The 15,684-nt window shown below is 35.1% G+C and overlaps 1 protein-coding gene across 4 annotated transcripts in view; it reads left to right on the plus strand.

Moving 5' to 3' along the window:
- The window catches only part of Ttc29 (tetratricopeptide repeat domain 29), a 227,248-nt gene that overhangs the window by 16,819 nt on the left and 194,745 nt on the right, over nucleotides 1-15,684 (plus strand). The gene's annotated exons all lie outside the window — the stretch shown is intronic.

Raw genomic sequence — 15,684 nt, forward strand, 5'->3', positions numbered from 1 at the left:
ATCAGCTCTTTAAAGAGACACAAGCACTTTCCTGATATCAAATTCCAAAGTAAAAGCACATAACCTTACAACAAAAATGGAGCCGTGTAATAGAATTTTGTTCCCCTAATGAAAAGCAAAATGGCTATTTAAAGTTTGTTATAAATATTACATCTTCTTGGCTAAGTCCATAATTATTTGTGGATATTCCAAGACAGTTTTCTCAATAATTTTTCTTACTGAGAGATCAGTAAGAATATAGAAGCCTTGAACGCCACACTTAATCACCTCTAAGAACTGACATTTACAGGATATTCCACCAAACAACAAGACATAATTGTTTTCAAATCCTCAGGGAGCATTTGCCAAAGTAGATAATATATATTGCTACAAAACATTAAGGATTTGTAGCAATATACTTTTAAGGATTTAAATTCTTTAACAAAAGTGTTCTCTTAAAATAATAGTATTAAATTGGAATTAATACCAGAAATATCTCAGTAGATTTCCCTCAAATTAGGAATCTAGGCAACCAATTTTTAAATGGCCCAATAATCAAAGAGGAAATCACAAAATAAATTAGTAAACACTTGAAGTGAATGAAAAAGAAAAAAAGGCATAGCAAAATGTAATGACACAGCTGAAGGGGTGGTTAAAGGGACATTTCTAGTATTGAATCGCTGCTATTTCAAAAGTAGAAATGCTCAAAATCAATGCTCTGAGCTTCCTTTCATAAAACTAGAAAAGAATGAAAGTTAAATTCAAAGTTAGCAGAGAAAAAGAAATATTAAAATGAGAGCAGAAAAAGTTTAGAAAATGAATGACAGAAAACTTTTTTTTAAGAAAACCCTTTAAATACATCCTTATGAAATTCTAGAGTATTATATATGAAGGGAAGCTACTTTATAGGGTAGGGGACATGGTTATCATCAAGAAGAAATCAAACTACCATTATAGTTGTCATTAAAAGAACCAGGATCAAGACAAATGGGGAAATGTGTTTTTAAATCTACTGGTTGGCTTTTGAACTTAGGGCTGTATGTCCAGATAAACCAAAACTGAGAGCAACATCCAAACTCTTTCGGATGAGTCAGCGATGGACAAGCGTCTCTCCCTCACTAGTCCTTCTGTAACCTCCTAAATGTGTGTAGTGGTTTGGGGTACTGGAAATGGAGCAGGGGTTGAGGAGATACAGAATACAAGAAAAAGGTTATTCAATCCCCCCCCAAACAATTCCAACACAGAAGTTCAAAATAGATGTCCTCACAAAGTTGCTACCACAGGTGATTGACAGGATTAAGCACCCTAAGCTCTTAGTGATTACTTTATTATAAACCTCTCTCATGTAATAGGGATAGGGAGGCAATTAGCAAACAGATCTGTGTATTAAGCATGCTATTAAATGTAGAATGGTATCATAACATAAACTATGCATGCTATATGTGTTATGTAAAAATACTAATTTAAGAAAGGAAGCTCTCAAAACTTGCAAATAAATCACCAATGGTCCTGGAATCATTCTCCAGAACTGAAATGCTACTTAATTAAATGTCAAATCCTCATGTGTGTATACTTATGCCTTTGCATGAACATACATATTTTGTGCTACTGATTGATTTCTTTGCCTTTTCTGGTGTGAACACAACAACCCTTTTCATTGATACAATTGAAATACGTTTTGAAAACTAGCAGACAGTGCCCCTCTTTGATCTGAATGGTCAAGCTTTTCTTGCATATTGCTAGTTTGTATGGATTTTAGAATTAGCTTAAGAGTCAGGAAAATATCAAGTCCTAAATGGAGATTACACTAAATTTATATGTTATTTTAGGAGAACTGGTATCATTAAACTACTTAGCCCCACACTAACAAGAACAATGGTTTTCAACAGTGTTAAGAACAGTAGCAGGATTCCTTCACACATCTGACTCGTGGGGGAGATTCTAACATACTGCGAAGTGTGAAGGGCTTTTTTTCCATAGGTTTTTTTGTTTGGTAGATACAATCACCAACAGAGAATTTCTGTAGTTTCTTCTTTCTTTAAGCATGAATGGGTTTTTTAACATCATTAAATAATTTTGTAGCATTTGATGATATATTCATATAGTTACTAGATTTTCTAATATTGAACTGTCTTCTTAAATTTGTAAACATTTGGGTTTAATTTGCTACAAGTTTCTGTGTCTATGTGTGCATGTGTTTGCACATTTTACACCTCAGTCATAATGTTGATATGTAATTTTTCTTTTTGTGCCCTACAATTTCAGAAAAGCATTGGGAGGTTTAAATAAGATGATTATAGACAAAGTATTGAACACAGTACCCAGCACATCCTTAAGCATAAACATAAGGTAGATATTGCAATAATTATAATTATATTATTATCACATAGCTGTATGACATCTCCATTTGGGTACTGCTTTTGTTGTTCTTGATAAGACTTACAGTGACCTCTTTGTCTTTTCAGCCAGTTATGTTTGTCTTGTAAGGTCATTGTTTTCCCTCTATTTTGTTTTTCATTTTACTCTTAACAATTCTTTTCTTAGGATTTATTTCGCTGTGTTTATTTGTTAGAGTTTTTCTGACATCTTGAGTTGAAGCCAGCTTCTCACTCATAGCGGCTGGTCCTGAGTTTTAACAGCTGCTCTTTTGTACACTGCTTTTCTCCATGGTGATGACTTCTCAGGGATTTGATATTTAGGCATCCTTAATATTCTAAATATGTGAAAATGTACATAATGGTTTCACTTTTAAGCAATGACTAAATTAGAATAATGTTTATGCACTTGCAGGTGAAGAGTTATTATGTTTGCTTTTTACTTTTTTCTTTCCGTAAGGGAATGCAGGGTTGAAAAGAAATCTTTTCTTAGACAGTGTGCTGTGTGTGATATCAGTTTGTGAAATTTCCAGTGTATCCACTACACATTTATAAACATGTCTTCTTTTTGAAAAATAAATATAAATTCTGTGTTTATTTGCTGGATAGCTGTTAGACATATCAGTCAGAATCTAATAATCAGTTTGAATCTGTTATTTCCCTCAGCCCAGGCAACTGTGAGCCCTGTAATTGTCCTTCTACTTTATCTGTAAGTTTCTGAGAAAAAAATATTAAGATAACTTTCTTGTTGCTTTGTTAATTCTACATATTATGAAGCTGCATTTTAGGTGCATTTTCTCCTGCCTGCCGTATTTCTCGGTAAATTATCCATTGATAAATCTCTGAGTCTTATGCTCCCTTAATGTTTTCTGCTTGAATTCTATTTTCTCTGATATTAATAGTCTGGCAAGCTTTTCTTCTGTTGGCATTTTCAGTGTTATGTGGGAATACACATAAAAGAGAGGTGATGTGTTCTCTGCCCACTGTGGATCTGTTTTATACAGTTTTAAAGTTTAAATTCATGCCTATTTTGTATTCTCAAAAATACTTATTTCTCTCAGTAGTCTTATTAATGCCTGTATTTGATTTTAAGTATCGTTAGTCATGACTAGTAATTTCCTAAATGTTTCTGAAAGCTGCAATAAACTCAATGTGGCATTCAGGAAAACAAGATATTTATACCCAGATGTTGTCCAATCAAAGCATCAGAATGATCAATTTAAGTCTGTTTATATATTTTCTGGAAGTTTGATCCTGTGTATAAACAGTTTATGAGGAACCCTCATTTCTCCATTCATCTTCGTAATACCCATCTTTTTGTAATGATAATTAAAGAGCATCCAATACGAAAGGTTTTGCCACATGCCCTGTAATTTTGTACTTACTTAAAATTTATGTCTTTAAGTTTGGCAGTGGAAAATATATTCTTAATTTGTTTTTTTCATGGGGGGGGATTAAAGTATGTTTGATGAAAAGGTGTACCATTCTTATGACAGAAACATTAAAAAATAAAAAAAAAATGAGGACAACATCTGCCTTTGAATGGTCAGGACTTGACATGTCTCTTTAGTCAAATTACCACAGATTTCTCACCCAAGAAATAAAATGACAGTGTTGGAATGAGCCTAAAAATCATTTACTTTAACTTTTTATTTATTTTATCAAAAAAAGGGGGGAAGGGAGGAAGGAAGATAGGAAGTAAGAGGGGACAATAGTTTGGTTAGCAGAATGCCAGCAGATAGTTTGTAAAAACATAAATAAATAAATTAAATAAATAAATAAATAAATAAATAAATAAATGAAATGTTAAAAGCTAATGTATTTTTGTCATGACAGAATATTGTTACCTAACAAGAAGAAAGGCCATACATGAAAAACCACAATTCCGGTTTTAGTATATACCTGTACAGAACCTTTCCTTATACTGTGGAAAAGAGCATAATTAATGTTTTGTTTTCATTTTTAATTTATGTAGTTTTTTCCTTTGAGATTTAAGCATGTCATATTTCTCTTAAATACTTGTCATGCTGATGAGCTCTATTTTCCTGTCGCCATTTTAATACCTTTTAAGTAGTATAAAGAAATGTATATATTTGGAAGAAGTAGTAGACTATATAGCATAGAACTATAGGTGTAAACACTGATTGGTTTACTTTCCCCAAAGAAACCTCCTCATGTAGTTGTTTAATGTGAGAGGTTTTTTTTGAAAAGGTTGAAAAAGTTCTAATCAACTTTTGTACATTATGTAGAACTTCATTTTCTAAACTCTGCAAAAGAAAGTTTCATATTTAATGGGAAATCATGAATTATTCCATTTATTATCTACTTCCTCCTTTCAAAGACATGATCTGGATAAAAGGCGGGGTGAATAATTTCAAAAAAATACAATACATTTTTAATGGGAAGGTGCAAACTACAGATTCTCATGACTATTAGCAAGTGTAGAGGAAACAGAATTTACTTGCAAAACTCATCAAACTCTTGCAAAGATAAAATGGATGACACACTTTAGTGAAAAGAGAACACAGTGAGTTGAAGTTTTCTTTTTAAGGCAACTTGTTGTTTTTACTAAGATTAGTTTGTATATTTGCCAGCATTCTGTTTCTATTGTTTGATATTTCACTTAATTAATGTGGAAAATTAATAGTTTTTTATTTATAAAGATATGGAGAGAACTGAAAGAAAAAGTAAAAATAGGTGACAGAGTTTCAGAAAAAATTTCCAACTAATAAAATTTCAGAAAATTGTAGAGGACGCAATAAAATTACATTTCAAAAAATTAGAGTGGGTGCAAAGTGCGTGTGCAATATCCTGTGGAGTTTTATGTTAAAACACAATTACAATATTAATTTACATAAAAATACTCAGTTGTCATAGCATGTTCATATCTACATGTTTGTAGTCATAATATGTGAAGCTCATGTTTGTTTTATTTTATTCATGTTTGATGTTTTATTGGAATGCAGAATATAATGGAATTATATTACCGATTCAGACTTCTTTTTTCTCACTATGGACCATAGTTGTAAAACTATGGTTATTTGTTACGTTTCCTCTGATTGAGAACTACAGTGTAATTTGAAAGAAAAAAACATGGATCTATGTGACTGCCTCATTTAAGCAAAGGTGTTTGAACTTCTGTTTCATTCTGTCTTGAAGATTTTCCCCTGAAAAATCCTTTAAAAATGGCACTCAGTTCACAGCTTACTGAATCTAATCTTTAGCCTTCATTCTTCTGTAAGCAAGTTTGACTTTCTCAAAAGAATAGGTGATAGTTAGATTGCTTATGAACATGCTGTGTATAACTGACCTCATATGAAGAGTTTTCTTCCTGTCTTTTATATCAAACTTCAAAAGACACTTTTTAAAATGTAGCTAAGTTTGACATTTTTTTCAACAAAGGATGTAAAAACTCTGTGTCATGGCTTCGTAGATAAACATCTTGGTGCTATTTTATACTGACTGGTGCATTTTTGTTCCCATCCAACTGATGGTTGGCATTATGCTTAAGATGTTTGATTGGATGGAAGCCATTTGAGTCATTTTCTGCAAAATCTGCACATAAAAATGCCTTTATATTATTAAGGGAATTATTTAAAGAATTTGAAGTGTTACAGTCCTGTGCTGCCTGTTGAAAAAAATATGGCTTTCCAGTGATATTTGATAATTAGCACCAATAAGTTAATTATTGGGTATAAACAATCGTCAGTCTCAGATAAGTCACTGAATTTAATGTCAAATATTTAGTTATACCAACTGAAACTGTGAATTAACTTTTGTTTCATGGAATACAAGTATTCCAAGTATCCTAAAATAAAGTAATGCATCTTGACATGGATTCTTATTGGGTTATTGGGAGAATTCCTGTTGACCAAGTTTTTAAATGTTTATTTTCTGTTGAAAGAATTATATTAATAACAGTTTTGCCATGAGTTAATCTTATTAATAAGTTTCTTTTTAAAAAATTAAGAGTTGAACTTAGGTTAAATAAAACTTTTAAATAGCATTTTCTAATTTGTGTGTATGCTATTAAAGTACTGCAAGCTTCAGCTTTGTAACTTTTATTAATAGATATGCATTTGTATTTACCAAAACTACAAAGAAAAGCATGCATATATAACAGTTTCCTCTGAAGATTCAAATTGGTGAATTTAAAACTGTTTAGATAATTACATAACAATTCTATTTAGTGAGAGGTAGATATTATTTTTAAATTATCAAGTTTAGATAATTGCATAACAATTCTATTTAGTGAATGGTACATTTATTTATTTTTAAATTATCAAGTTAGCCTAAATACCTGAATTGAATCTGAATATAAACTGAAACAAAATATTCTTCTGTGTTAATATTTACATTCTAGCTATTGGTAACATTTTTGTTTTGATTTTCATTAAGTTTACAAAATTGATGATATCACATTTATTTGGTCAGTTATTCTAATGAGATTTTCAGAAAAACAAATAAATTAATACTTGCTACATTCTAGCCATTCTGATCTTTGTAAGGAGGATTTTTCATAAAATTACAGCAACATAAAATATATAATGCTGGAGTTTATAGCACACTACTTTTAGACTCAAAATTATTTTTAAATTTTCTTTTATAACCTATACATTTTAGAGTTGAGATTATTACAATGGTTGTGATATTAAAATTCTTATCATATGATTAGTCATTGGTACAATAATATGAAGAGGGCTGCTTTACTGACGTAGGTTGAAAGTATATGTACATGGTGATGATTATTTTGTGTTCATCACATGTCCACTCTTTAGGATTGGAAATGTCTAAGAGAATCAACAATATTCATTCTAATGACAAATTCACCCTGCAATGACTAATCGGAGATTTTTAAAAATTCAGGCATAATAAAATTCTACTTTTTGAGATATTAACATGTAACAGCGTTCATAATTTGTGATTGGTGGATGTACCAATATGTAAAGTGTATTTCAGAGAAACCGTCATAAAATTTGAAAAGTGTTGTATTCATTTTACTTAGGTTAATAACAGTACCTCATTAAATATGGGAATGCTTATTGCCCAAAAATGAGAACTGAATGGTTTGAGACCTGTCCATCTGATGTGCCACCTACTTTATTTGCATTTTAAGCCATGGAGTGTTTGTTCACTCCTCATAGACAGTTACGTGTTTTGCTGTTGCCAGTTGGATGAGATAGAATATCACGCAGAACTTTACATTTATATTATTTGAGTGTCACCTTATTTGCATATCAATTAAAATAATATCTGTATTAAGATGGATAATGAAAGCTATCAAATTTACATGAAGTGACTGCAGTTTGCTAAATTTCCAGTAGATGCCCCCAGAGACCAGCCAACTCATTGAAAATCCTTTCAGTTTTAAAAGGATTATTAGTGTTTTTACATTACAGCTTTGTTTCTTGCTATATTTTGGCCTGTATGGGATATAAAGTTCAATTTTCCATTCATTATTTTATTACTCTCTAATGTTTATTATAGATATATAAGTGATAATTGATTCTTAATCAGTATAGTCAACATTGTGACTAATAATTATTAAAAACAGAAGTGCATAAAATAAATGCCTTTGACTAACAATTATTAAAAACATAAGTGTATAAAATAAATGCCTTTAATTTTCATTGAACTTCTTTGTTTTTTTAAAAAAAAGTCTTTCTAGGTATAGTATTTTTCTAAATTCTATCTTTGTGTATTTATAGAGATAAGGAAATGATTTAACATATTTTTAGGTTTGGGGGAAAATTACTCTAAAAGTATTAAAACATACCAAAAGAACTTATGAAATTGTTATCAGTATGTGTATGTCAAGAAATAACTTTTTTTTTCATTTTAATCACATGTAGTATCTACCTACACTGAAAAGTACAGTGATTCACTTTATTTCATGGAAATTATATTAACTGAAGCTATTTAAGTATTCATTTAAGTCAATGCAATTATCCCGCAGGTGATTCCAATAACATTTATCCCTACAATACGAATGTAAGACTGTTAGAACTGATACAGATAACCCACCGGTGACTTATAAATATTAACTTAATGGAATAAAACTATTATCCTGACTTTTGATGAGCTCTTACAGGTTTTTTGAGTTTATCTTTGTCAGGTTAAATAAAAATTTTATGATCTTGTTTTAAACTATGGGCTTTTTATTGAACTATATTTAAAATCTTTGACTGAGTATGAAGCTTTACTTTGATACTGTAATTCCAATTCTTTCAATGTAGAAATATGCTAGATATAGCCACCGTAGATTTGGGAAGGTGACAGTACTTAGGATCTGCATTAGTATAGTAATGCATTAGTCACATAATAAGAGAATAAAAAGTTGTGTCTCTTTCATCTATTTATATTTTTCATGTTTGTAGAAGTATGTGGTTTTTATGCTTTTAAGTGTGCTTCCTTCACACCCTTGAATGGGAAGCATATCTATTTAATCTGCATTTTTATGAATACTTCCTCCTCTGGGAGGGCCACAGAATGATGCTGATCTCTTTTCCTGGTTCAGCGTGATCATGGATTAGTATGGATAAACAGAACAGCTTTCAAATCTGAGATGACATCACAATCTAACGATTATGTCAATTTCTCAAATCGTCAGTGCCATCAAATAGAACATTGTGTGGAGAAGGGAAAGAGAAAAGTACAGTATTTGATGCAATTGTCAGCAATGCAGGAAAGTACGGAGTTCTCAACCGGCTGGCAGAGGGAGCTGGGCATGAATCCCAGCCCTGCCACTACAGGTTTCTGTGGCTTTGAGCAATTCACAGTTCACAACCTTGCTGGATGGTTCTTGTTCTTTTGTTCAATCTGTGAAATAAAAGTAGTTTTTTACAGAGTTGTTGAGTAAGTTAGAAATGATGGCTACACAGTACCTGACATATTACGGGTGTTCTGTTAGGAGTAGCTTATCCAAAAGAGTTTAAGGTGACATTTTAAGCCTGGTACTATGTCTGTATTTGTTCACCAACACACCCCTGTCCCCAGCTCCTCCACACTTACAATGCTATTGTTCAGGTTTGCCCTATATCAGTCTCTAAAAATTATTTTATATGTATATGTGACTGTGATGTGCATGTGTGTATGTTTACATGTGTATGCGCAGGTTCACATACACATGTGTGTACATGGAGAGGCCAGAGGCTGACCTTCAGTGTCTTCCTTAATCCCTTTCTGCCTTATATATTGAGGTGGGGTTCTCTCACTTGAACCTGGGTTCCTCTAGTCTCACAGGTTAGTCTAGATAACCAGCTTCCTCCTGGAATTCCTTGTTTTTCCTTCCTGAGTGCTAGGATGACAGGTGGATTCCCTTGCCTTCCAGGCATTTACATGGGTTCTAGGGACCCAAACTTCTGTCCCCCCACTTTCAGGGTGAACACTTTACTCAGTCATCTCCCTAGCCTTCTAAGTTTTTTTTTTTTTTTTTTTGATGTTAGGATTGTTTAGGGAAATTTTGATGTGAATTAAAATTGTTGACCAGACTGCCATTGAGCAGTGTGTTTAAATGGCATTAGAATCCATGTGGGGTGCACAGGGACCAGGTTCGGAAATTCAGTCTCTGGCTGCAGCTCCCATTTCAGGGAAGCCTCAGTACCTGTAATGACAAAGAACTGCCTGGGGTACAGATTTCTAGATGACTGGTGTGTTCATGAAGGTCACCACTTTTACTTTTGGGTCACTTTTTTTCTAGTGAAAACTCTCCTCAAATTCTGTAATATTAAATCTCTCCATAAAATTTCCCAGAATTCTTATTTTCCCTCAGTAAAGTACCTTCAGGTCAAATGATTGTTCTTCTGATGCCTAAATGCAACGTCTTTCAGTTTCAACTAATATTTCTAAGTGTTTTGATGTGTAACTGAAACCAAAGAATGAAACATGTAGGTCCAAATGAATAACAATTTAAATAACAAATTCCAATTTTATTTATATTTCTCTTCATATTTAACACAAACAATAAGCCTCATTTCCATAAAGCAAGTGCACTTTGGCTGTGGTTCTCTGCTAAGAAATATAAAACCTGAGAAATTCAAACATAACGATGGGACTTGACATACATTTCTATTTTCTGAGAGCCAGGTCATTTTAATAAATAAATATTGGGGGGATAATTCACATTAACTATGAAACTGTGAATAGAAGTCTATTTAGTAAATCATTCTTTTCCCCCTCAATATTAGTAATAAGACTCATTTAATGACATATACATTGTATGCATGCACATATGTAAGTGTATGTACAAAATGGAAATTATGTCAGCATAGTTATATAAGTATATAAAATTAGTCGATTTTGAGGGACTGGAGAGTTGACTCAGTGGTTAAGAGCACTGGCTACTCTTGCAGAGGACCCAGGTTTGATTCCCAGCACCCATATCAGGTAGCTAACAACTGTCCTTAACTCCAGTTCCAGAGGAATCCGTCACCCTCCTCTAACCTCTTAGGGCATTGCATGACATGAGTGCACTTACATACATGAAGGCAATATACTCATACACATGAAATAAAAATATTTTAAAAGAAATACAGTTTATTTTGAATACCTTTGTAAAGAATGACCATTTAAATATTCACTAGACATTTTTTTAAAGGATGTTGGCTATATCTCCTGGATGTTTTAAAGCTGAATGCTGTCTTAGAAAAAAAAAATCTCAGTCCAGCCCATCTGAAACACTTAGTGGTAGTTTTTTGTTTGTTTGTTTTTGTTTTTGTTTTTTTGGCCATAGGCAGCAGCAACTGATCTTAACTGAATTAAGTGGAAATTATCTTAATGAAAGGATATTAGGTAACTAATTAGGTGGAAATTAGGGGAGAACTCAGCTTAGCAGAAAAAGCCAAGTCATAGGACCTTTAGACAGACTCCAGATAACAAGAACAGGCTGAGAATCTTGTCAAGATGCCCCTGACTGAGCCCCAGTCTTGTGTTGCTAGGAGAAAAACTGGGCCACCCCTTTAGATCAGTAACTTATCCTTTTACTAAGGTGTCCTTGAATTCTCTACCCACCAAGATTTGACCCTCAATGGGACTAGTTATTTCCACAGGTACTTCAGAGTACTGACACCTATGGAGGTGACTCCAGTGTTGTATGGACCACATCCAGCAAAAGTGCCTGCATCTTCTTCCAAGGCAAGCAAAGAAGGCCCAGGGTGTGACTATCTGCATTATGTCCCATTTGGTCTTAGAACTGAGATAATTTCCCATCTGTCCTCTCTAGTGTTTGGTCAGCATTTTACTTTTTCCCCAGGAGTCATTCTTTGTTCTCACGAACAAACACCATCAACACACAAAGGTGGCATTACTTATTTGAAGCAAGGTTGGAGTTCTAGCCTCTGTCCTCTGAGGCTTTCTATAACTTCCCCCAAACTGTCTTCTAGGTTCCCACTCACATGCCCTTAGGCTCCCCAAGTTCAAGTTAATCATTTTCAATGTCTGTTCAACCATTTATTTTCCCTCTTTAGAAAATTACCAATTCCCTGTTACCAGTCCAAACACCCAGCTGCAATCCTAGCTGCTCTCTTCACACAGCATCCAGTCGCCAAGTCACTCATATTTTGATCACCCCAATGTGTTTTGAAGCCATCTGCTTCTACTGATCCCCCTGCCTCTGCCCCAGTTCCAGCTGCTTATCCCATTGAGGACCAGCAGAGTCTTCTGTCCCTCCTTCCTGCCTCTATGTTTACCATCCTCCCATCCTTTCTTTTGGATCAGGTGTGAAGTTCAGAGTCACAAAATCAAGGATGCGAAATTGAAAGGCTTTATTTTTTATAACTTAATTTTAATTCCTGGCCCTGAGCCTCAATTCTCCCTAGTGTAAAAATCTAATCTTGTCATTCTCAGGTAAAGCTGGGCCACTGCAGCAATCTCTCGGGGTGCTCAAGATTCAAGCCTCTTTCCCTCACTCTACGTCCCTGTATAGAAAAAGTGTTGCATTGGTGGGGGGGGGGCAAAGAGAGGGTAGTTACTTGAGAGCAAACGAATGAGAGTTCAATTTCAGTTTCCAAAAACAAGAAACTTGTTTTTAGCATCCTAAGTACATGTGTTGCAATATTTAGAACATTCTAATACCAAAAAGAAAAAAAAAATCATTGTCTGGTCCTTCTTTGTTAACGTAAGTCCAGTTTAAGCTGGGGCAGCAAGGTGCCCAAGTAAAGGCAGCATTTGTGTTTCTAGACTCTTTGTAGCACAGGAGGGTGGCATGTGACACAGTTCCGACCAATGAGACATATGTAGACAAACATGGACATCTGCTATTATTTGTGGGATGCTTTTTTTTTTCACTGAAAATAAGGAAATATACAACCATGACACCTGCGTTCATTTTTTTTCTTCTTGTCTCGAAGTTGAACATGATATCTGGAGCTGTAGAAGTCCTATAATAATCAACAGGGCACAAACAGCATAAAGGTTAAGATAATCCCAGAGACGTCAGCCTTGAATCTGCCAGGCCCTCGAACCAGGCCCTCAGCTGCTGTCTTTAGCGAAAAAGTAGAAGCCTTGCTTTCTAAGACTCTGGGAGGCAAATGCTCTTACTTACAGCTTAATGCATTCCTAGGCTATGCATTCCTGCAGCGGTAACCGTCTTTGATGCCCTTGGTTAAACTTTGTTCTGTCAGCTTGGCAAATAAGTTAGCCTGGTCTCTAGATCTCATAAGTGCTGTTCATTTCATGTATCTGTATCTTCCTTCAGTCTCCATGGGCAGCCCATAAAGAGCCTTTCAGCATCTTGTTGCCTCTAGAAAATATGGTGATGGGCACATTGACCCTTTTGTTTCAGGAACTTTAGTATTACACACAGATCCCCCCCACCCCCCGCCACAGAGTATCATGTTATTCTGCCCATACCATTCTAGGGTCTCGGGAAATTGCAGGGCTTGCCCTGGCCCTCTTCTTCCTAGAAGCCCTTGACTGTTTGCTGTTTCTCCATGCCCTGGACACAGGGAGGTGGGCAAGGAGATCTTGGTCATCCTTTTACTTTCAGGCATCTCACGTGAGCAGTCAGTACAGTGTCTGCTCCCCTTAGATTCCACTGGAGATCACAGGAATTTGACTTCCATTCACAGCACCTCTGGCATTTGACTGGAAAGATGGAGAGAGAAAGGGAATTTGGTCCTTTCAAAGCACCCACTGTCCACGTCTCCCTCCTGTCCTCTTCTATCTGATTCAGTGGAAGAAAACAAACCCCAATGATTCTTCTCTGCCTCATGCTGAATATTTTTTAGTCTGCTATCACATGGTCGCTTTTGATCTTTGGGCATAGGAAAATGGATTTTTTTTTCACTCTATCAGCTGGTTCTGTAACAATCTGGCTGCATGATGGGAAAGGGCTAGAGTTCAAGTTCACATGGGCTGATCTTTCCAGATATATTTTTCTGAAACTCAACTGTGGGGCTAAGAGTGGAGCTTGATGGTAGAACACTCACCTCAAGACTTTGCATGCCACCCCACCCCACCCCACAAAAAAGTCATCATAAAACTGCAGTCGCATCCTGTCAACTCCGGGATTCGGTCCCCTTGGCAGCTGGCTCTTCATCTTTCTTGGTGTGGAGTCCAAAGTGTCACCACCGCTTTAGTAACCTCATGTTCTCACCTTGGGCAGTTGTGCTGTGTTTTGTTTTTGAAGCTCTACTGGTAAATCTAATGCACAGCCAAGAGCCACAAACCAGCCATGCAGGCTTCACATCTCCCATAGGATTTGCATACATTCGTTTCATCTGGTTCCAAGAGGAGTCCTGAGATGTGGGCAGGACATATATTAACATACACCTTTGCACAAGAAGAAATGAAATGCAAGGAGTTCAAGTCATACCTCAGCACTTCTAATTCTGAGAACTACCCACTGCTCCCTGAAATTTGATTGCCAGTAGTAGTCCACGGTGCCAGTTGTTCTAAATATTGAATTCTCTCCCTTTTAAAGAAAGAATATAAAATAATTAGCATAAACTTTGGGCATCTGATCCCCCCCTTTTTTTGGTAAGACGGTGACCAACATAGCTATTCTCCAGGAGCGTATGTATTTCTTAATAGAAATTTTCAGTATTGTTCACTATGTGTCTCCTTAGCTGTTGGTCGTGCTTTCTCTCTTGAATGGAAATTTCACAAGGGCACTGACTCTATTTGGTCTAGAACAGTCCATGGGGGATGGAACAGGGCCTGGGGACATGGCTCAGTGATTAAAGCACTCACCAGGCGGACAAGAGGACAAGAATTCAGGTCTTCAGAACACACAAAAATGTCAAGTGGAAGCCTGGCTCTAATTTCAGACTCAGAGGGCAGAGATGGAGGATTCCCAGAACAAGCTGGCTAGCAAGACTAGCCGTACCTGTGAGCTCTGGTTGGACTAAGAGACCCTGGCCAATGAATAAGATATAATAGCAATTAAGAATAATTCTGGACATCAACTTCGGGCCTCCAACATATACCCACATGCACACACACACACACACACACACACACACACACACACACAAATGAAAGAAACTACAAAAACAAACAGCCAATGGTAAATCACGTGAAACCAGTAGATACTTACTTAATAAATATGTGGGACAGTCATCTGTTACTTTATCTGTTTACACCTGATTGATGAAGTTTGAAGTGAGTACATTTTTGAAGGTTTTATTTGGTTTCATCTTTTGGCACAAAATCATACTGTTTAGCCCAGGCAGACCTCAAATTAATGATCCTCTTGCCTCAGCCTCCCAAGTCTGACCTAAGAAGTGAATTATTAATCTACCAAACAATTACCTTGGTTATAGGTGAAAATAATTATGCATATATTTAGTAATAGATTTCAACAAATATTTTAACATTCAGTTCAGAAGCATTAATGAACAAATTTCACGAACTTCTAGTAATATATAGTGAAACTATATAATGTAGAAAATAAACTTATAATATTAAATAGCAAGGTTGAGTTTTAGACTGGTTCACTGGTTTGGGTGTCATTGGTCTGGTTGGTTGATTGGGTGAGTGGGTGGGTAGGTGGTGAGTGGTTGGTTTGAAGGGGAGGCTGGTGTATGATGTATTTTTTTAATATTGTCAGTCAAGTAGCTTATTTGTCCTGAACTCTGGAACTGATATATTTATAATGCAATTTTATGGAAATATGTATATTTAGGTAGCTCTGAACAACTTTCTTTAAACTGAAATTGCTCAACTGTATTTGCAACAAAGATCTTTTGGTAGTTCTTGTGCTTTCACTGAGAACAACAAAAGGAAGCCCGCTTGAACTTCCAATTCTTTAAAACAATTTTTAACTGTTTGTTTTTAGTTTATGCGTTTGAGTATTTTTCTTGAAAGTATGTAAGTGCCCCCATGTGTGAGT

This window comes from Nannospalax galili, unplaced genomic scaffold, assembly GCF_000622305.1.
Source record: "Nannospalax galili isolate Female #2095 unplaced genomic scaffold, S.galili_v1.0 scaffold1272, whole genome shotgun sequence".
Classification (NCBI taxonomy): domain Eukaryota; kingdom Metazoa; phylum Chordata; class Mammalia; order Rodentia; family Spalacidae; genus Nannospalax; species Nannospalax galili.